The 21,483-nt window shown below is 34.0% G+C and overlaps 1 non-coding gene across 1 annotated transcript; it reads right to left on the reverse strand.

Annotated features, from left to right (window-relative positions):
• Positions 1-18,711: 18,711 nt before the first annotated feature.
• LOC128287233 (small nucleolar RNA R71) lies at positions 18,712-18,813 on the reverse strand. Its single transcript, XR_008277928.1, has one exon. It is a non-coding gene; the product is annotated as a small nucleolar RNA R71 (small nucleolar RNA).
• Positions 18,814-21,483: the final 2,670 nt, after the last annotated feature.

Genomic DNA, 21,483 nt, shown 5'->3' on the forward strand with positions numbered 1-21,483 from the left:
TCATATGACTAAATGAATAATTTCATATATGCACATTCTCAAAATCATAATTACTTCACGCTTCAACCAATATATTCATACGTGGTATCAAACCTAACTAGAGGCCTAAGCTCGTTAATCAATTGAGCCAGTACTATTTGAAAGGAGTCAACCTTTCCGATGCATATACGAAACATACCTTATCATTTGTATTTTATGAGCATATTAATTGAAATTATTACCGCAAGATCGCTCGCTTCCAAACCCAAGTATCTTCAGGATTTAGCCGGATATAGCAACTCGCACAAATGCCTTCGGGTCTTAGCCCGGATATAGTCACTAGCATAAATGCCTTCGGGACTTAGCCCGGATATAGTCACTAGCACAAATGCCTTCGGGACTTAGCCCGGGTATAGTAACTTGCATAAATGCCTTCGAGACTTAGCCTGGATATCATCTGAATAATCAAGCACATATACCAATAAATCATGACACATCCATATTTCATTATCATAACTAGAATTCAAACACAAGACGCTTATCAACCATTACCATTTTCGGCTTAATAGCCACATACAAGGAGCATGATTTTGATTTGCTTTATAACATGATCTCTATACACATTCGGCTACCTGTCATAGGTATAAACTAATCACCTCAATATACAATTCAAGTAGAATCATTATATCACCGTTTATTTGTTATGCTTATATGTCATGACTTAATCAAATCATAAACTAAGTTTCATTACTCGAAAACTTACCTCGGATGTTGTCGAACGATTTGATGGCTATTCGATCACTTTTTCCTTTCCCTTATCCAACTTTGATCCTCTAGGCTCTGAGCTAAATCAAACAATTTACTTCCCAAATCAAACATAGTCATCGACATCCATATACATTTTATACTAGCGAAATGTACCATCAAGATATACTTTACTCAAATAATTTACCTTGGCCAAACATGTATAATGTTTTGTAGCTTAATAAATTTAACATACACTATGTATTTATAATATTTGTGCAGCCAATTATCCATGGTCATACACACACACAATCAAAAATAAATACCGAAATTTTCATATCCTTTATGCCCTAAGCCGAATACACTTGTCATGTTCACCTACATTTTTCAAGTACAACATTCTCATATTCGGCATTAGTATCAAGCAGAATAGCCAATTCTTCCCACCTTGAATCTATGCATCTATTTAATCATAGTTTGTTCAAGCACTCATACAACAAGATACATCCAATTTAACAAGAAACAAAAACCTTATTTCTCCATAGCTACTATGGCCGAAAGTTCTAGGCATCTCAATACCGAAATTTTTAACATGGGTTGCCTAAAGAACTTGGTGATGAGTTCAAATTAATCTAACATTTCAAGTAACTTATCACATCCATATAACTAAAAATTCTAAGTTTAAACACAATACAACATTTTAGCAACATGGCCGAATACTTCATGAAGTTGTCAAGACCCATCCTTTTCAAATTCTCACACACACTCACATCCAATCCTTTTTATTAAGCACTCAAACTCAATCATCTTCATGCCTCATCACCACAACATCAAACACCAACCAAGAAGACAACACCCATGGCCGAGTATCATCTCCATCAAATAGCAAAAAGAATTTAAACCATGGGCTAGGTAGAATTCAAACTAACATCTAAAAATATGCATGAACTTCATGGAATAACATCAAACATACCTCTTCCTAAAACATCAACCAACCGAACATGAAGCAAGAGAATCCTCTTTTTCTTCCTTCCTCAAGTCACGGCAATGGGGGAGCATGGATGAGACAACTTTGTTTTCATCACCCTTCCCTTTTCATTACTTTATTACTAACCTTTTATTTTATTATTTCTAACATAAAACATTAACACAAAATGTTTATAATATGCTTTAACCCATAGCATGGCCGGCCATCATCTTGATTTTTTGGTTAATTTGACATGCAAACCCATCATTTTTATAACATGCATTAATAGGTCCTTATAAATTAACCTATCACCTTTTAAAAGTGTCACACATAAGTCCTATTAATTAAATTCACATGCAATCGACTAAATCGAAGCTTAAAACTTTCACACATTCATATTCACATATTTTAGACAATAAATATCATATTTAAATACTTCGGTGACTCGGTTTAGCGGTCCCGAAACCACTTTCCGACTAGGGTCAATTTAGGGCTGTCACAAGCTCTCTGCTGAATTGCTCCTTAGGTGTTTTGTGGTTTTAGTAAGTATTTCTCTCTTATTGGCTAAGGTTGGCAGAATGGTCTTAATTGAGATAAGGGGGTGACTTATGTTGGATGTGAGTTCCCTAGTATTTGGTTTTAATAAATAAGATTAATGTAGATCTAGGGAGTACATGATCAAAGAAAAGCTATTAGGGATTGGTGTTCAAGGTAAGGTTAAGGTGAGGTTTCGGTTATTGGTAAAGTTATGTATTAAACACGTGATTAATCAAAGGGTGATATCGATTGTAGGTTTGGGGCTAAGGATATCATAACACGCTTGCTTACCAGGTGTGTACTTACATTACACACACAAGTAGATCGGCAGAAGCTGAAATGTCGAAAAGCCAAAATGCCGAAAAGCTGAAAGTTTGGCTACGGTAGTCTTGCGAGTGCGTGAACACTCATAAGGGGGAGACCAAAAGGTTACCTGAGGACCATGGGCGATTCCATGGACTTGGGTTGTGAATAGGCCAAATGGGCCAGAATGGGCTAAATAGGCCTGATGGGCTGTTGGGCCCATAATAGGCAAAATTTGATAAGTGATGCTATGTGATAGAAAATTTGTGTGTGAGCATGGATATAATGGATTTGGGCCGAATGGGCCATATAAATGAGATTAGGCCTAGTGGGCCATATGCATGTATGTAGGGTTTTTGGGCCTAGTATATGATGACTACATAAAACTTAATTAAATTATTAACCCCATGGACAAGTCATAGGGTTAAGGTGTGGCAAAGGGTATATGCATGTCTAGGATTGGATCTAGGGAGAACTTGGTACTTAAACGGTCTTAATGACCCACCTCCTCTTCTCTGAAATCATACCTGGTGCTTAGTATTTTTTTCATCTTAGCTCATAGGATTTGTTACGGGCCAAGGTAAGTGAAAACCGTAATAAGGGAAAAAATTACCGAAATGCCCCTAAGGGCGAAAATAACCAAAATACCCCTATGTGTTGAATGTAAGTTTTATGAATGTGACATGCATATCTGTTGCATACATATAATATTCTGTTTAGGTTGCATATGGGATGGGAAATATGGAACGGAGGAAGTATATGAGGATCGCATGGTTGCTTGGAAATCGTGGATCCACCGATGGCTTTTAATCCCAATAAGTGAATGAAGGTAGTTCCGCAACTGGGCTACCATGGATGTGTATCGGTTGGGTGAGTTGATATTTATATCCCCACATGATGTGTAGGGGGACGGAGCTGGTGTGTAGCGGATGGAATATTGGGATGGGATCGCATTGCATTGTATTGCATTGCATTGCATGTTTGATGTATGATGTTTATCTAATTCTTGTTACTCATCGAGGGTTGTACACACTGAGTTTGCGAAAACTCATCCCCTCTTTTATTTTATTTTTAGGTGATGCTCAGTAGAAGGTTCGATGTTTGGAGGGACTTCGGGTGGCCAACTAGCAAGACAACATGGACTTGTGTTTTGTTTTTTTTAGAACCATACGAGATTCTATTTTATTAAGTACTTTTCAGTCCAGATTGTAATATGGCTTCCTTTTTATTATTATTGGTTTATTATTTTTATGTGATGTAATTATGAGAGGTTAAACATGGTTTCTTAAATTATAGCATGTTATTTTACGTTTCCGCAACTAAATTTTTAAATGATAAGTTTTCTTAAATCAAATGTTTTAAACAAAGCTTTCGCAACTGAAAAGAGAGTTTTCATAAGTTAACTAAGGTTTCATATTTTGTGGAAGGGTTTTCAATGAAAACAAGGTTTTCACTAAAACACTTCAATATGACGCGCCAGATTTAGCCATAACGTCTGGGTCGGGTTTGGGGTGTTACAAATATGATACCTTTTTTCTTTATTTTATTATATTAGTAGTCAAAATAAGTCACCAAACTCACCTAACCATTGAAAATTTTTACCTTTGTCTCTATGGATGGCCAAGCCTTTCTTAAAGGTCTATTTACTTTTTAAAGACCCTTAATTATGGTTCTCTAGCTATTTAACACAGTTAGGTAGCAAAACAAAACTTTTGCCCTTTATGCAATTTAGTCCTTTTTTCTCAATTAAGCTCACAAACACTAAAATTAATTCACCAAAAATTTTATGTACCCATATAATCATACTATAACACCAAAATAATATTAAAAAATAATTTCTCGACCATTGGATTTTTGGTCCCAAAACCACTATTTCGATTAAGCCCAAAATCGAGTTGTTACAGCCTTCCTTCTCTCCTCGTTCTTTTTTTGCTATTAAACTACTGAAGTATTCAATAATTAGATACAAGCAAATTCATTCTTTTTTGAAGAATTACATTGTGAGTTTCATCTACATTTATTTGAATAACCATATGAAGATTTTTTTTCTAATTATTTAATTCGTTTTAAATTGAAATGAGTTGACGAGTGAAATACGCAATTTATTACAACAATCAAATTTGTAATATGGACGTCAGGGTCGTATTTGTAGGAGCCCAGTCCGTGGAATTGGCTTTCAACCATTGGATTCAATTGTGTGAGATACGAGCTAGAATCAGGAATAAAGTTGGGGGGTTCAAGCCAGGAAAGAATTTTGATCTTGAAATGTAGATATCTGGTCTTACTGGACCCTTTTAAGTATGAGCTATTTGATGTGAAAGGCTAGTTGGAGCTTAAGGTGGTCTTAGATTCTCATATGTCAAGTTTTTCAAGGTTGATGGAGTTGGTCTATTTTTGACCAATTTTATGGCTATTGTGGGAACCAAATGGGTTCACTGCTTTGTTACAAAGTTGCTATTATGATGTTTTTAAATCATTAACGAAAGATATTCTTCGGTTTTAGGAACTAATTTCAACTTCGATGGCCATTTGGTCCATCATTTGGGGCATTTTGATAACCTGAACCTCGACACTTGAGCACGACATTCAATTGGTGCATTCAATTTCAACTCTAGTAGTTCGATGTCCTAGGTAAAACTTATACCAGTATGCCATCAACCTTCACTGGTTTACAATCAAAGGGACATTTTGATCGTAAATTGGGATATAGAAGAAACTAATGAGTTATTCCTTACATTTGGAGCCAATGAGAGGACATCGAACCCTTTGGTTGAAGATGATAATGAAAATTCAGCTAAGAAAGAAAATGCAACTGAGGAAAAGATAAAGGCACAAATGAAGGGGAAGTGGATGTTGTTGACAAATCTAAATCGGACCTTGATCTAATTCAGCAATTTGGGCCTGGTGGTTCGAAAGTAGCACATTTTTTTGAGCCAGAGCAGTTTCCAACTAAGCTAGAATATTGCAGTTCTGACGGTGACAGTTTGGATAATGCTTCGGACCTAAATCCACGATTCATAGCATATGAACCTCTGCCCCACTTGCATAACATTGACCTCTCTACTTAGGGTGGGTTAGAGTTCTTGCTGCTTCTGCACAGAAGATTTTGCCATGTAAGTTATTCGTCAAATGTTGGGGACATGGTCTTTTCATTAAAAGATTCTTTTTTTGCTGTACTAAAGTGATTTAGCTTCAAGAGTGACATTAACTATTAGTAATCATTTGGTCATTAGGAAAATATTTTTCCATCGATTATTTTGGATCCTCAGCAAATGTAGGGAAGATTTTTGGCACTGCAAGCCATTGACATAAATTGACGACACCTAACTGTATGGGACGTATGAGCATCTATTGTTGATGCTCGTTGCCAAGGATGGTAATTGGAGGGTTCTGCTCAGAGCGTTTGCAATAACTCTGGGAAAAAAGATAGATGATTGGAATTTCTTCCTTAGCTAATTGCGACGTCATGTTTTCCCACTGCTCGGCATATGTGCCATCTCTAACATGGGACCCAAAATCTTGGTCACAATTCAATGGCATGGTAACCTTTGGGATCACACACACCATAATTATTACATAAGACATGTTGGCTCTAGCTATCAGGCAAAATAGCTTTCAAAAAGTGAGCGAGATCAAGTCATTGACATGGGTATGTAGTTGCCACTATTTCCATAATCATGCTATATCATATTTCGTTCATTGTTTGCATTTGTGGGTATGCTTTTCTCAACAAGGTATGAGCTCGTCTAATATCATTTCCATGAAATGTTGGATAAGTTGTATGCCATCAATAGCCACAGTGCGATGTACCTTGCTAACAAACCCTTCGACTAGTGGACATAATTGTATGACGAGGGTCTATGATATGGGCACATAATAGCTACCTAGTAGAATATATTTATTCTATATTGAAGGGGATGTGTCATTTGCCGATAACCTTAGTTTTGAAAGAAACATACTTTCACTTGCCAGCCTTATTTCCAAAGTGGGCTGATGCATAAGCTGGATAGGTAGTGAACGGTCACACTTGGTGCGAAGATATCATGAAAGAAATTAAATGAAATACAAAAAAAGCAAACACTATGTATGTAGCATGTCACTCGCATCCAAACCTGAGATTTTAGGTCACGAAATATGATAGACCCGACTAAGACTGCCAGAGGTAGCGTACCGTGTTTCCCTAATAGAAGGGACTTGTGATTGTGGAAGATTATAGGCACTTCGATTCCCATGCGCACATGCAATTGTTGTATTGAGAGTATGTGACCACCCATGTCCAGTGCCCCGTTCGAGTTGACACCGAATATTTATTTGCATCACCTCCAAAAAGATTGACTAAATTCTACTTGGATACGTAATAAATTAATGTTTGGGAGAGGGCCAATCAATAGAGGTTATGTGACTATTGTAGGAACCCTGAGCATTCAAAGGCCATATGTCAACATCTGAGGGATACATTGAGGACAACACCTTACTAACATATTTTATTCATTTTTAAAATAATTTTATTTATTTTATTGTACACAAATTTATTACAATGCTTTTCTTTTTTTTTTTTTTTTTGTATAAAATCTTTTCATTCTTTTCTATACCTAACAAATTGATTGTCACATTACACTTTTTACTTTCAACTTTTTCTTATAGAAATTTAGCTCTAGATAATAAAATTTCCTTATTCACTATTTTTTCCATGATGAAATAGTGAATAAGGCTAAATCAGATTTAATAATTTACCTCTAAATATTTATAAAATTATCATTAAATGTTTCAGTATAAATTATTATAGATGGAAAATTTTGTACAATATATATTAGAATTTAACAAAGTGAATTATGAGTTGTAACACAAATATAACAAAAAATGGTCATATGTTATTGATATAAATTATATTTACATCACAAAAAGTAAACAAAAAAATATCATTGGCATCGTCGAGCCGCATGTGTGCCATAGGACAGTGGCTGATAATTGCGGGTTGGATTTCTACGTACAATTTTGGGTGTTGACTCATCCTATTTTTCGTCTTCATCGTCTTCACCTTCACCTTGACCCCCATATTCATCTTCATCTTAACCCCCATGTTCATCTTCATCTCAACCTTCATCTTCATCTTCATCACCACCCCATCTTCATCTTTATCTCCTTCCATGGTTAAATGCAATGTCATCCTAGCCTGCCATCATGTCTCCTCCATTCTACAAGAAGGTGGTTGTGAGGATGAGCCACCTTGATAAAACAATAACACAGTAGGTGTTTGTGACACTATTTGTTATTAACCATACGATGTCGAATAACCCAATTGTGTATAATATCTGAGAATAATTATTGTTGGCAAATACACCTACATTGATGTCGACATTTGTGTTCACATTAGTGAAAGCATTTGTGTCAACATCTGTGTTGGCATTGATATCGACATCGAAGTGTAATATGTTAGGGAAAGAGGTGTCGTGAAGTACAAATCTACAGGTGGCGTAAATGCAGGATGTTGCGCTGGTGCTATTGGAAAAGTGAGTTTGGAAAATGCGACAGAAAATAAATTTAGGAAAAAACTAGAGTTTTGAGACTTTTCCAAAACCAAGATCTTCGTTGTGATATCTAAAGTAATAAACACTAAACCAAAATTGTACCTTTTCAATTTGTCTAGGATGAACGCTTTGACCAAGTAGTCTTCTTCGTTATCCTCAAGCTCACGTCTACCAAGTGTGGGCCCGTTTCGAATCAAAAAATTTTTCACAAAAATTACTAGTGTGGTAATTTTGTAATTTTTATAAACTTTTGGGTCTAGTTGTAAATTAGAAAAATATCTCTAGAAATTTTCTGGAATAATCTCTTTAGATAATTTTCTCTTTACAACTTTATCTTGAATTTAAGTATGTGTAAACAATGACCCAAGACTCTCTTTATATAGGTAGAGTTTAGAGATTTCAACTATGATTAAACTTAATAACTTTAATATTAAATTAATATAATATTTATCAAGATAAATATTAGATTAAATTTAATATTAAATCTTATTAAAATAATATAATGTTTATCTTATTAACTAGTTGGTGCACAAACCCCTTTCCTAAACTGTAAAAGCTTCTTTCGCAGGCATACGACTTTCTAGATGTAGGTGATGATATCTATACATATGGATTCTGTAACACCCCTCTCCTGTATTCAATGCGGGAATAGGGTTACGGAGGATTATCGGACTCATAACTCAAATAACATACATTTCACATATATTTTCCAATTTCAAACAATCATCATTCAAGATTATTCACATTGTCCCTAATACAAGCCTACGGGGCTCAAAACATGCATTTGGGGTGGTTTAAGACTAAACCAGCAATTGGAACGACGAAAATGTGCAAGTGTACACAATCGCAACAAGTAATAAAGTGACAAGTGAATGTTGAGTTATCGTACCAATAGGGATTGTGAAAACAATTATTTATGAATACTATTTAAAACACTTTGGTGAAGAAAAATATTTTGTTTGAAGAGGGTGATTAAAAAATAAGATTTTAAACTAAGTAAACTAAAGAAATAAATCTCAAATGCACGATCTCAAAATACGATTTTAATGAAGATATAATTGTGTTAGATTAATTACATTTCTTAACTTAGAATTATTAAACTCATGTTTATATTGTTACGAATAAATTCACGGCAACTCGGTAAATTGCTAACTTATGAACATACCCACCTACCAAAATTCATTCATCTCTTGGACATATCCCTATGTCAATTCAATCGATTAAAAAAAATCTTAATAGGCAAATATGTTATAGCACATACATACTTATTAAATTGAATTAATCTCTTAAACATATTCCTATGTCAAGTCAAACAATTAACTCGATTAATAAGCACATAAAAGATTATGTGAGGTAACAAAATATCCTTGCCTTGAAGCAGTTTAATCACAACAATCTTGCAAGTTATGCAAGGCAATTGTATCGTTAGATACTGTTGCTAATTTAACCCTCAGCTACCTTAGATGATTAAACATGCATTGATTAAGTACTATGTCCATTAATTACAATTTCAACCCGTTTAAATAATTAATTCATTAGTTACCTCAAAATTGTAATGCAAGAATAACTTAGTCATGATTTTACTTAATCAAGCATTTTACGGAGGCCTATAACAACATAAACACAATTTTAACAATTTAAGCAAGCAAAATGCAATCAACCTAACACGAATTAAATTTAAGATAAATTGACTAAATTAACCATTCCAAAAACATAAATATTCATAAATATGTTCATCATAACAAAAAAAAAACTTAAAAAGATAGGGAACAAGAATCAAATCCGGTGTTTCACCGTGGCTTGACTAGCTTGCTCCGTTCTTCGTTCTTTGTCGTCCTCATTGATCAAAGCTGCTACAAAGACTTCAATGTTGCTCCAAAATGGCTGATGAACACCCCTTTTTCAAGGGGAGAAATCAGCAAGTGAGCAAGAGAATTTAGAATGGCAAAGAAGAGAGAAAGTGGAGAGAAGAAAGAAAAGATGTGAATGAATTGAGGTGTGTTGAATGATCAGCCAAGGGGTGTTTTTATAGCTGAAGATGGCTGCTAAAATTAGCTAAAAATAGCATCCAAAGAGCCATCCCTTGGTCGGCCACACATGTGGCAAGGTTGATGGTTTCAACCTTGCTAAATTTGGCTTGGGGCAAATCTACAAAGCCACCAATTGTGGAGGGGTTTGAATGCAACTTGAACAAGTCTTCAAAGGCCTATTTGCAAGCTCAAATAATCAGATAATAAGCTGGTTTGGGTCAGACCTTGGGAAGTTTTTGGGCTGTCCATTTCTTGGGTGGTTCAGTTCACTTGGTTCGGTTCAACTGGACCACTTTTTCATAATTAATTAATCATAATTTATTAGCCCAAATTAAATTGGATATAAATTAAAATTAATTATATTATGAATTAATATATATAATTTTGCACCTTCTTAGGCTGAAATTTAGTTCGCCTCGATATTTCAAATTGCTTCTCATTTTTGTGCTTCCAGTAGTGTCTATTGAGCCATTTTTAATCCTTTGTACAAATCATCGAAAATAACCAAAATTCATCAAAATTAATTATAAAATTAACTAAAATTCAACATTTTCATATTTTAAGTGTACTTTAATTATTTTATAAAAATTAATTAATTTTTGACAAGAATTTTATCGAAACTGTATGATTTTAAATTAAAAAGGGTATGTAAAAATGCGTAAATTTTCGTGTTTCCACACCCCAAACTTAATTCATTGCTTGTCTCGAGTAATGCACAAAAAGAATTTCTCGGAAACACCTTTGAAAAATTCCTTCAGAACAACATTCTTCCCAGAATTATGAATTTAATATACTTATGCTAAAAAACAAGAAATTTGATAGTTATGCTTACTTAAGTATACATATCGTTCAAATTAATCTCAATCATTCTTATGATAGCAAAAAATTAGACTAAATGTTTCCTAATAAAGTCATGTTAACCCTTACCAATTTAATTTTATTCCCTTATTCAAGATTAAGCTACAACCATTAAGTTTAACTTATGCCTTTATATGTTGCACGTAGCAATTTCTCTCCACTAATGTAGGTAGCATTGGAACTTGAATCAATAGGTCTTTAACAAGGTTGTAACGTGGCTGGGCTTAGGGGTAGGTAGAAGATAGACAATTTTAGGCTAAAAACCCTAGACTCAGCTTACATCGGACCTTCGAAATAATTACCTTCAATACATCAACTTTTTTTTGCTGTCACATGCTCTTTTGTACATCTTATTTTAAGAACTCATGCTTTTTTTTTAATTCGAACATTTTACTGAATGTACTACAATTTTAGAACATTTGATACTTCTTTTCAACTCCCCCAAACTTAATTTCAAAGAATACTTTGAATTGTATTGAGTCTAGTGTTTGGGACAATTTTAAGATAGTTAAGAGAGAGGTGATGGCTAAATTTGCAAGGGTTCAAATAAAATTAGGCCATATAGTCTCAAAGTTGGGTTTCAAAGGATAAAAATTTCATCATGGTTGGCTTGAAAGGCTTAAACGGTCCAAACAACAGTTGCCTAAATCATTTTCAACATTCCATGCTTCCTAAGACTTTGCCTCAAGAAATTACTAAGTCAATTCTAAAGACTTAAAGTTTCATGCACGTCTAACTTTCTTAAGGAACTAAAAATTTTTGGTGCGATTTGCATGCTTTATTAAAAATACATTTATGTCATTATTAAGCTAACATAATAATTATTGAAATATTCGAACTTTATTTATCTTGAAGTTTAACATACTTAACAAAATTTCAAATTTATTTAACAAAATATATCCTAATCATAATTAAAAGAAAAATTTATTCTAAGTGCAAATAATTTCAATTTTTTCGTCCCTCTATAGAAGATGACAATGTCCTTATTATTAAAAGTGAATAGATACTATACACTAGGTAGGATTCTAGAAAAGATGAGGTGAGTCAAATTGACTGCTTCAGTACCAAGCTCTCTCAAGATCCAATCCTAGACATGTATATACGTATTGCCACACTTTATGCTTTGCGACTTGTTCATTTTTATTCATGATTTCCATCTCTTGCTTTATTATGCAAAAAAAATAATCTTAATTAAGCTTAATCCTAAAATGACCTAAGAATAGAAATAAAATAAAGTCAAGATCCCCCTTTTATTTATTTGCAGATCCTTCTGAATTTGACTCATCTTTTGCTCCATCATCATTGCCTTTACATAAATCACTTCACTCCTTCGATAGTGGACTCCATGGTTCAAATATGAAATCTGGAAGCTCAGGCACAAAAATAAATGGGTCATTGTATATTTTTGTAAAAGCGCTTCCCATGGAGTCATCCCATATTTTTGAATATCTCTAATAAGCTTGTTGCTGCCATTGCATATGTTGCATTATGTCAATTAACTTTGATAGCTCATCTCGAAGATCTAGGCGACATGATTGGGCTCTGAACATTGAAGTTTCGACATTAGGTTCAACTTCTAGTTCCATTGGTTCCGCCTTATCTAGGACTTCAGCTGATTGTATTGTGGGATCTTCTTCTTCTTCTTCAGGGTCCTCCCAATCTATGATTGTGCCCTAGCTATAGCCTATTTTCTTTACATTTGCAAGAATTTTAGCTTTCAAACACAAAATTATTATTATAAAAGGAAAGTAAGCTGGGCCATAACGTTTAACGGCATAATTCTGCATCTCCTTTAAGATGATTTTTCCCACATCAATGGTCTTCCCCGTTAAAATAGAGTATAATAAGACCATTCGCTGTAATGAAATTGTAGTCCCATGTAATTTAGGCATAAGGCTGAAACAAATGAAATAGAACCATACCTTTGTGAGTGGTGTCAAATATTCTCTTCGACAAGTGTGGATTCCTTGCTTTGACACAGTCCACTTAGAACTTGGAACTGTAAGTTCCTTGAGAATATCTTGCAAATTTTCAGGCTCTATATTGCTTATCAAGGAAGAATACTTGCCGTTTTCAAAATCAGGCTATTCAAAGAACTCATTAATAGCGTTTGAATTTATTGGTACCTTGATTCCACAAACTGGAACTTTCATCAACTAGCTTGTGGTTGAATTCTCATAGAACTCGTGCACTAACTCCTCATCCAGACTAGGTCTCTTCTCACAAAACAACTCCCAATTGAGAGTACCAGCACCTAACGAATATGTGTCGTAAAATCAATATAGTTGCTTTCTTTAATGGTGAAGCCTTTCTCTGGATGAATCTGTTGATTCTTGAAGATACTCTCATATCTTGCTTTAGCTTCTTTACAGTGGAACTTGTTCTGTGATTCGTCAATTCGGGAGGATGCACAAGTTCTCTTACGAGGCATGATTAACCTGAACAAAACATGGGAAAATTTTTTTCTCAAAATTTTAATTAATAAAAATTATTAATAATTCAATAAATTGAAGAATAAAATAATTAAAAAAATTCAAATTTAGGAGAAAAATTGGTCTTACCACCTTTTTTGTAAAAATTAAGAGCTCTTATGAAAAATAATTTTGAATCAAAAGATGGCAAGTTAAAAGAGGTCGGGTGTTTTTGGCTAAGGATGGGTGAAAGGGTGGCGTACCGCTCGGGTGTGCAAGACAGCAGCGCACAACAGGGGATGTGCACAGTGTACGGATCGTTGAGCAGGCCTAGTGTAGGGGCGCGCGGAAGCTGGGCACTGGTGCTAGACACGACCTGGGCAGCTGGGGCTGGAGCAGCAGGCGCGCCAAGGAGCAACTTGGTGCTGGGTAGGACCAGGCGCGCAATGCAACGCGTGATAGAGCAAGCGTGCAAGAGGTAGGCTTGTGGTGTGCTGCTGACCGATCAGCTGGGCGATGTTGTGGCTAGGGAATTACTAAGAGGTTTCGGCACTTAAGGGTTTTGGTGTTTTGGAGGGAATGATGCATGAATGAAAAAAATAAGAATAGATGGGTGGAATTTATAGTGAAAGGAGTAGGAACTAGAGTAGAATTCTTAATATAATTTAATAATTAAAAATTCTACTCAAAGTAGATAACAATTAATAAATATTATTATTTGCTATTAATTTATGAAGATAAAACTTATCAAATAAAATATGATTAAATTAAAACTAATCCTAAATCTATGTAAAGTTGATAATAATTAATATATATTATAATAGATATAATTATATATTAATAATTATCATCTTTTTATTAAACTAAAACATTTATTCTAAAAGCCGTTTGAAAATATTTATAAAAGAGGCATCTAATTTTTAATATTTACAAAAGAGCAACCAAATTTTAAAAATAGTTCAATTAAGTCCCTAGGCTTAATGAAAATTCGAAATCGAGTTGCAACTTAAAACTTGGATCAAAATTGACCCTTTTATTTGAAAATTTAAATATTTATTTTGCCATTTAGGGGATAATTTCTCGTAAAATTATGTCAAAATCAATTCCCAGGAAAGATTGGAGGGCTCATAGGCGGTCCCACTTAAGTTCCAATCTCCTAGACAAAATTTATTTAAACATACTAATCTCAAAAATATACCCTAAATCATTTATTCAAAAAGAAGAACAAGAAAAAAATAAATATCTGATAAAATGAATGAGATTTGATTCTGTTCAATTTTATCTCCCCAATAATGTTTCAACCGTTGAGCATTAACTCAAAAATTACCTCCCTTACCTTGAAGTTCAACAACTCGTACGGATAGACTCGATGAATCGTAAATGGATTGGCTAACATGATTTTAACTTACCTAGAAAGAACTTTAATCTTGAACTAAATAACAAGACTTGCTGACCTGCTTCAAATTCACAAACTCAAATGTGCTTGTCATGCCATTTTTTAAGTCTCTCATTGAGCAATTTGGCATTTTCGTATGAGAACATTCGGAATTCTTCTAACTTGTTGAGCTGGAGTATCTATTTCTCTTTAGCAAGCTTAAGATCTAAGTTGAGTTATCGGAGAGCCCAGTAAGCTTTGTGTTTTAACTCCAAAGGTAGATGGAAGGCTTTGCCAAAGACTAACCTATATAGGGTGACATCCCTAATGGTATCTTATATGCTGTCCTGTAAGCCCATAAAGCATTCTTTTGGACCAATCTTGTAATAGCCCGTTTTTAGGTCAAATCAGAACAGTGGTTTTGAGACCACAAATCCTAAGTCAAAATATTTATTTTATTATTTTAATAAGGTCTACAACATGATAGATTAATTATGTGAAAGTTTCGTTAAGAAATTTTATTGTTTAAATGCTTAATTCGGTAAAAAGGACTAAATCACGTAAAGCATAAAACTTGTGTTCTATTAGATAAACGTGTCAAATAGCTATAGAACATAAAAGTAAAGGTCCTTAAGTGATAAATAAACCATTTATGGTTAGTGGAGGATGATAGCATGGCAATTGGTGTAATTTTGAATTAATTTTAAGGTTAAAATGGTAAATGGTTAATTAAGGTTAATTATAATAAAACAAAACAAAATTTCCTTCTCCATTCATCATCATCAACTGAAATTAGGATGAATAAGACACCATTTTTGCTTTCTTCATTTGGCCAAGCTATAGTGAGCAATTAAGGTACGGTTTTTTATCCTTTTTTTATGATTTCTACGTTTTTAAGCTCGTTCCATCTTAATCTAGCTAGCCCATACATTCGTTTTTGAAACTGTTATAGATTTTGAATGATTCCATTGTTGAATGATTGAGTAGTTAAATGTTTAAGGATAGATTATGAAGGTTTAATGATAGATATACAAGTTTTGTTAAGTGATTTTTGACAAAAATGTCAATTAGGGATTAAATTGAGAAAATGTGAAATGTTGTGGTTAAAAGTTTGAAATAATGAAAGATATAGGCTGCTAGGAGTTTCATTAAAATTTTGCTATCATGGGTTATGGTCTAATTGTGCCATTTTTCATTTTTATGTGTTAAGGACTAAATTGCAAGGTAGTCAAAAGTCTAGGGTAAAATTGTAAATTAGCCAAAATGAATGTTTTAGACTAAATTGAATTGAATGAAAGTGTGAATGAGTTAATTTGATATTATATAGATCAGGATAAGAAAATATCAAAACTAGATCGGGGAAAAAGAAAAGTGGACGAATAGCCGATAGTTTTATCCAAGGATACGAGGTAAGTTCGTATAATTAGAATCGAACTTTTATATACTTGTAATTATTGAAATGAATGTATATAATGGAAATACTTGAAGTATGAATGCCTTATTGATGTAATTTATTTGTTACTGAGCCTTGTTTGAACTGTATGAATTCATAGGATATGGGTGACATGTTACTGGGGTTACCATTTTGGTCGAGCACCAGTATTCTCGTATGAGCTTACCGATATATCAGATCGTAGAAGCTTACTATTATCAGCTCATTGGAGCTTACCGTTTCAGCTCATATGAGCTTACTGTTCCGCTTGATAGAGCTTATCATTTCAGCTCAGTAGAGCTTACTATTCATCAGCTCGGGTGGAGCTTACCGATCATGGCTCGAAAGAGCATAAATGATAATGAATTGATGGATTACTGATATTATTCTCCCGAGTATCCTTTCAATTTCTAATAGGTTCAACAGGCACAAGTAATGTTATACGGATGAGTTATGGTTTATAAATGTTGTTAATGTTATATATGATATATGAATTTGGAATGATGCAAAGCACTATATTAATGGATGGTTTCATGTAATTTTACAATGACGAACATGTGATGAATTGATAAACCATAAATGTAACATATTTTAATTCCATGCTTGACATATTTTTGGATGATTTATGATGAGAATTAGTGAATCTGATGCTCATAATCCCTTAAATTCATGTTTCTATACTTAGGAGAGCATTTGAGAGAAAAATGAGTGAAAAAGGGGCCAAAATCGGAGTTTTCAGGATCCACATAGGTTGGGCAGATGCCCATGTGATCCACACGGGCAAGCCACACGTCTATGTGCCATCCCGTGTTGATATCGCTCCTGTTTCCCAAACACACAGAAAAAGCCAATTTTTAGGGTTTCTGAGCATTCTAAAGTCTATATAAACACACTAGAAGAAGACCTAAAGGGGACACGTAGAGTAGATAGCAGAAATTACACGAAGGAAGCCATTGGAATCATCTCAGAAGCAGATCCACCTCAAGATTGAAGATCTCCTTTCAAATTTCTCTCGAATTTTATTTGGTTTTTTTATGTCTTGTTGTTTTTTTCTAAATTTGAGATGTTTTCCTTTTACATTATGAACTAAACTCCCTAAATACCTAGAGAGGATGAACCTACAATGGATCTTATTATTTAATTATCTGAATTACACGATAAATACTTGTTCTTATTCTTGATTATGTGTTCTTAATCTTGTTTTAATATTTTCAGGATATTATTCCAAGTTTGATATGCTTATTCAGTGGAGCAAAAGTCCCTGTTTAAGAATAGATCTAGCATAATTAAACGAAGTTGAATGCAATCCTAGAAATAGGATGACATAAATCTGCCAGATTAGAGTCAAATCTAATAGGGGAATCCATAAATCGAGTTAATACGATGATAGTGGTTTTAATTAGAAAGAGATTTCAATTAATCAGCCTAAAGTCTGTTGTTCTTAGTCTCGAAAGAGATATTAACATAATTTAGGGATTTCTACGGATTAAGACAAGTGAATAAATCATTTGATTCAGAGTCAGAATAATAAGTGAAGTCTAGGTGGATTCTTTCTTGGGTATTGTCCTCCTTATAAGTTTTCTTCAAGTATTTTTCCCAATTCGCTCTTTGTCGTGTTCATTAGTTAATTAGGTTAGTTAATTTTAGATTAAAAGAAATCCCTTTTATTTTAGGCTAAATAATAGAAAGATAGTTAATATTAGTACTTTTAGTCCATGTGGATACGATATTCTGGACTCACCATAACTATATTACCATTCGATAGGTGCGCTTGCCTTAGTCGTGATCGTAGTCTAGTTTAGTGGTTCATAAAATGATCATCAAGTTTTTGGCACTGTTGCCGAGGACTAAAATATTAGGAACACTAGATTTTTATTACTTTAGCTATTTTTATTTTTGTTTTTGTTTTTTATTTTACTTTTAATTTACTAAATTTTCTTTTATTTACTTCTGGCAGGTTCTTTTAGTTTATGACTAGAAGAAACCCATCAAGACCTCTAGTATTAGACAGTGAGATTGAAAGTACAGCTCGCAAAAACTGTAGAGAAGCGAGGCAAAGTCAACAAAGTACAATAGAAGAGCAAAAGGATATTATTATTAATACTGAGGAGATGGTAGAAAATCATAATATTCAATTACCTCATGTGGTTGCTGTAAATCCTGTAGATCTGAATCCTACTCTTTGTACTATGTATGATTATATGAAGCCCAATTTAACTGGGGCTGAACTGAGTATCGTTAGACCTGCTATTGCTACAAATAATTTTGAACTAAAACCTAATACTATTCAAATGATTCAACAGTTTATTCAGTTTGATGGTTTGTAGGACGAAGACCCAAATCCTCATTTGGCTAATTTCTTAGAATTCTGCGAACTTCAAGATAAATGGTGTTTCTGATAATGCCATTCGCCTACAGTTATTCCACTTCTCATTGAGAAATAAGGCTAAATAGTGGTTGAACTCCCGACCACGAGGTTCTATAACTACTTGGGATCAAATGACTGAGAAGTTTTTGCTGAAGTACTTTCCATCGGCTAAGACAGTGAAATTGAGGAATGATATCTCTTCTACAAATGGATTTAGAGACATTATAAGATGCATGGGAGAGGTATAAGGATTTATTGAGAAGAGGCCCTCACCATGGGTCACCTCTATGGTCACAGGTTCAGACTTTTCATAATGGTTTAACCCCCTCAACTAGGCAGATGATCGATGTAGCCACCAGTGGTACCATAAATAATAAAACACCTGAGGAGGATTATGAGCTCATAGAGGAGATGTCACTGAATAATTATCAGTGGCAAGTCATGAGGACAAAGCCTAATAAAACAGCCGATATTTTCAACCTCGACGTGGTCACCATGTTATCAAACTAGGTAGAGCTCTTAAATAAAAAGATTGATGGTTTTTGTGTTTCTATGCAAGTACATCCGGTGATGCATTTGAAGCGAATGGAGGAGGAATGAACAACATAGAATATCCATCCTACAACCCTAGCACAGAGAACGAACAGATCCACTATATGGGTAATAATTCTATACCTCAGAATAATCCATATAGTAACACTTATAATACAACTTGGAGGAACCATCCCAATTTCTCGTAGGGTGGTCAAGGACATAAAAAACCGTAACACTATCCAAGTTTCCAACAACCACCTTACCAGTAGGAAAAGAAGCCAAACCTTGAGGAAATGCTAACGAAATTCATCTCGGTGTCAGAAACTCGCTTCCAAAACACCGAAACCGCACTAAAAAATTAGCAAGCGTCGATTCAAGGGCTCAAAAATCAAATTGGTCAACTTGCCAAGATGATTTCAGAATGACCACAAGGTAGCTTACCGAGTAATACCAAAACTAACCCATGGGAGCAACTTCATGCGATTATTGTTCGAGTTGAAGAAGGGTTAGTTAAAGATGAACCAAAACCAAGACAAGAAGATGTGGTAGGTAAAGGTAAGGTTGAGGTGAGCCACAATGAGCAAAAACTGGTCATTAAGGAATATAAACTTCATGTGCCATATCCAAGTGCGACAAGAAAAGACCACACAAACGAACAATTTGGTAAATTCCTTAAACTGTTGAAAAAATTACATATTAACTTACCATTTATTAAAGCTCTTTCGCAGATGCCAAATTTCGTTAAATTTTTAAAGGAGATTTTAGCAAATAAGTGGAAGTTAGATGATTCATCACACGTGGAGCTAAATGCAGTGTGCTCAGCCATTTTGCAGAATAAACTACCCAACAAATTAAAAGATCCAGGGAGTTTTATTATTCTTTGTTTAATTGGTAGTTTAACTGTTAATAATGCTTTGGATGATTTAGGGGCTAGTATTAATGTCATGCCCTACAAAATGTTTAAGCAACTAGGTCTTGAGAAACCCAAACAAACTAGGATAAGCATTCAATTGGCAGATAGAACAATTAGATTTCCTAGGGGTATTGTTGAAGACATACTCGTTAAAATTGATAAATTCATTTTCCCAGTTGATTTTATTATTCTAGACATGGATGAGGATAGTGACGTACCATTGATTTTAGGACGACCCTTTTTAGCAACTGCTAGAACTATCATTGATGTTGGCACAGGTACGTCAATACTTTGTATAGGTGATGACACGATTAACCTCCAAGCTCGTGATTCTGTTAGGATATCTAGTGATCGAGATGATATTACGAGCTCTGTTAATGTTAATAACCTTGTGGCTCAACATTCTTTGCTAGAAACACCTCGAAAAAACATGACAGAGCCGTAGTCCAGTTTATATAAAAAAAACAGAACAAATCATGAAGAAAAAGATTACAGATCGATAAACTAGATGAATGGCGGACACACGTCAAGGAGAAACCTAGAATACACGATGAACCAAAGCAACTCCATCACAAGATTAAGGATGAGATGAACCAATTTAATATTGGTATCAGGTATTGTTAGATAAAATGGACCCTCGAATTGCCACTTCAGAGCATAATGGAAATGGAGCAACTCTGTAACAGTCTGATTTAGAACCTAGTCAGAATAGTGGTTTCGGGACCACAAATCCAAGTATAAAAAAAATTATTTTAATATTATTTTCTGTGTCTGTGATATGTGAATTTATATCTTCTCAGTTTATGTGATTTAATTTAACTGTTCATGTGCTTAATTTGCAAAAAAGACTTAATCGCGTAAAATGTAAAAGTTGTTTACTGATTGATAAAGTGCTTATGTGAAGTTGCTTTTTAAGTATGAAGTCCTTATGATTCAATTGGACCATTTTACTAATGCATGGACAAGTATGGACATTACTTGGTAAGTTTTAATGTCATTTTAGTGAGGTTAATATGATAAAAGGTGAATTTATGTTAATTAAATGAAAACAAACATGCAAAATAAAGCATTTTATGTTTAGCTTTGCCTAAAATACAAAGGAAAAGAAAATAAAATTTCAAGTAAGGATTCGACTAGGAGAATTTGTGATTAAGGTATGAATTTTGGTCCGTTTTTGATAATTTCTACGTTTCTGTGATTGTTGCTTCGTGTTCTTCAAAACCCATGCCTGAATTTCTATTTCTGTTGAAGATTATGAAATGTGCCATTGATGATTATATGAGCTTTGTAATGTTTTTATATGGATTATGAAAGATATATGTGAGATTATCATGTTTTGTTCTTGAAATTTTGATGGAATAGAGCTATTTGGGCTAAATTGTGAAAATAAGGTTTTAAAGGACTAAATTGTGAATTAAATATGTTATTTGGGCTTGTATGGAAGCTATGTATATTTGGTCAAGCTATAGTCTTGGTGAATTTTGCATATTTGTGATTTTGTGAA

Source organism: Gossypium arboreum, chromosome 13 (assembly GCF_025698485.1).
Source record: "Gossypium arboreum isolate Shixiya-1 chromosome 13, ASM2569848v2, whole genome shotgun sequence".
In the NCBI taxonomy this organism is placed as follows: Eukaryota; Viridiplantae; Streptophyta; class Magnoliopsida; order Malvales; family Malvaceae; genus Gossypium; species Gossypium arboreum.